The sequence below is a fragment of the Tachyglossus aculeatus genome, chromosome X2 (genome assembly GCF_015852505.1).
Source record: "Tachyglossus aculeatus isolate mTacAcu1 chromosome X2, mTacAcu1.pri, whole genome shotgun sequence".
In the NCBI taxonomy this organism is placed as follows: domain Eukaryota; kingdom Metazoa; phylum Chordata; class Mammalia; order Monotremata; family Tachyglossidae; genus Tachyglossus; species Tachyglossus aculeatus.
This window is the reverse complement of record NC_052100.1, coordinates 16339799-16342440: the sequence shown is the minus strand read 5'-3', so window position 1 is coordinate 16342440 and position 2642 is coordinate 16339799. Positions and strand designations below refer to the sequence as shown.

The window sequence follows — 2642 nt, the reverse complement described above, 5'->3', positions numbered from 1 at the left end:
AAGCCAAGAGAGGAGGAGGAGGAGGAGGAGGAGGAAGTGAAGTCATTGGCCTGGAATGTGAAGAGAGCAGTTGTATTGGTAGGGAGGGCCCCGTTCTCCCCCCAAGTTAGAGCCCCTGACCAATGGAGATGTCACCAAAGGCGGCCCCCTCCCCAGGGGAGAGAGAAAGAGAGAGAGAAGAGAGACAGAGAGAGAGAAGAGAGAGATAGACACAGAGAGAATGGAGAGACAGAAAGAAGAGTAAGAGAGAAAGACAGAGATATGGAGAGAAGAGAGGGAAACAGAGCCAGAGATAGACAGAGAGAGTGTTCCACAGGGTTGTGAGTCGGGGAGCCAGTGGGGCCCAGCCCCACCCATAGCAGAGGGCAAGAACCAGGGCAGGGCTCCAGGTACTCTCCCAAACCCCTAGTACAGTTGCTGTCTTGTGCTGTCGAGTCCTCTCCGACCCATAGCGACACCATGGACGCATCTCTCCCAGAACGTCCCACTTGCATCTGCCATCGTTCTGGTAGTGTATACAGATTGTTTCCTTGGTAAAAATCTGGAAGTGGTTTACCATCGCCACCTTTCGCACAGTAAACTTGAGTCTCCGCCCTCAACTCTCTCGCTTGCCGCTGGTGCCCAGCACAGGCGAGTTTTGACTTGTAACAGATTCCCTTCCACTCGCTAGCCATGGCCCAAGCTAGGAATGGAACGGGTAGGCCTCTGCTTAATCTCCCTCTGGTAATCGAGACTGGTAGAGTACTGGAAACTCTCCAGGCATGACCCTGTGAGGGGCCTTAGTACAGTGCTCTCCACATAATAAGTGCTCAATGATTGCCCGACAAGAGGAAATGGAAATTCCTCTTTGTTTAAGCCAAGCGGCTCTGGGCCGCTTGGCCCAACCCTGGTCTCAAACCCTGCCCGCTCCCTGACTTTCCCATCACTGTAGACGGCACTACCATCCTTCCCATCTCACCAGCCCTCAAACTTGGCGACATCCTCGACTCCGCTCTCTCGTTCAGCCCTCACATCCAGTCCGTCACCGAAACCTGCCGGTCTCACCTCCGCAACATCGCCAAGTTCCGCCCTTTCCTCTCCATCCAAACCGCTACCCTGCCGGTTCAATCTCTCATCCTATCCCGACTGGATTACTGCATCGGCCTCCTCTCTGATCTCCCATCCTCCTGTCTCTCCCCACTTCAGTCTATACTTCACGCCGCTGCCTGGATCATCTCTGTGCAGAAACGCTCTGGGCACGTTACTCCCCCCATCAAAAATCTCCAGTGGCTACCAGTCAACCTACGCATCAAGCAAAAACTCCTCACTCTCGGCTTCAAGGCTCTCCATCGCCTCGCCCCCTCCTACCTCACCTCCCTTCTCTCCTTCTCCAGCCCAGCCCGCACCCTCCGCTCCTCTGCCGCTAACCTCCTCACTGTGCCTCGTTCTCGCCCGTCCCGCCGTCGAACCCCGGCCCACATCCTCCCCCTGGCCTGGAATGCCCTCCCTCCGCACATCTGCCAAGCTAGCTCTCTTCCTCCCTTCAAAGCCCTACTGAGAGCTCACCTCCTCCAGGAGGCCTTCCCAGACTGAGCCCCCTCCTTCCTCTCCCCCTGCCCTACCTCCTTCCCCTCCCCACAGCACCTGTATATATGTTTGTACAGATTTATTACTCTATTTAATTTACTTGTACATATTTACCATTCTATTTATTTTATTTTGTTAATATGTTTTGTTTTGTTGTCTGTTCCCCCTCCTAGACTGTGAGCCCGTTGTTGGGTAGGGACCGTCTCTATATGTTGTCAACTTGTACTTCCCAAGCGCTTAGTGCAGTGCTCTGCACACAGTAAGCGCTCAATAAATACGATTAAATGAATGAAATGGTCTCAGAGCCCGACAGGCTTCCCACAGACCACAGGGAGCATGCCACCCCTGGGTCCTGGGCCGTGTTTTCGGGGTGGGGGGGGGAGAGGGGGTGGAAGGAGAGCACTATTTCCCCTAGAGCTGTTTGGGCTGGACATCCAGAGTATAGGATAGTGGATAGAGCCCAGGCCTGGGAGTCAAAAGGTCATGGGTTCCAATCCCGGCTCCGCCACATGTCTACTGTGAGACCTTGAGCAAGTCACTTCACTTCTCTTTGACTCAGTTCCCTCATCTGTAAAATGGGCATTAGGGCTGTGAGCCCCATTTGGGACACGGTCTCTGTCTGACCCCATAAGCCTGTATCTACGCCAGTGCTTAGAACAGTGCTTGGCACATTGTAAATGGTTAAGAGATACTACAGTTATTGTTATTATTATCATCATCATCATCACCTTCATGGTTACCTTGGCAGAAAATATGGCAAGAATAAATCTATAGGTTTGAAACTCCAGTTACACTTATTTTTGAAATGGACAAGCTGGAAGGTTTCAGAGACCCCCTAAATGTGGGGGGAATCTCCCACTAAAAAATCTACTTGGACCCACCTAGGGGCTCAGATACTAGGCACTTGAGTAGAATTACAGATCAAAGACAGTTATAACAAGTGAGTGCTGAGACCACGCCTATCGATAACCCGGGAAACCTTTGGGACAAGGACAGACTGAATCAAACACCACAGAGGTCAAGCCTTGGCATTTTATAGACTATGGAAAATGCCAATATAAGTAGTATTACAGAAG

At 51.9% G+C, this 2642-nt stretch overlaps 1 non-coding gene across 1 annotated transcript; it reads right to left on the bottom strand.

Moving 5' to 3' along the window:
* Nucleotides 1-640: 640 nt before the first annotated feature.
* On the bottom strand, nucleotides 641-777 carry LOC119949715. The gene has a single exon (XR_005457257.1). It is a non-coding gene; the product is annotated as a small nucleolar RNA SNORA7 (small nucleolar RNA).
* Between the last annotated feature and the right edge of the window lie 1865 nt (nucleotides 778-2642).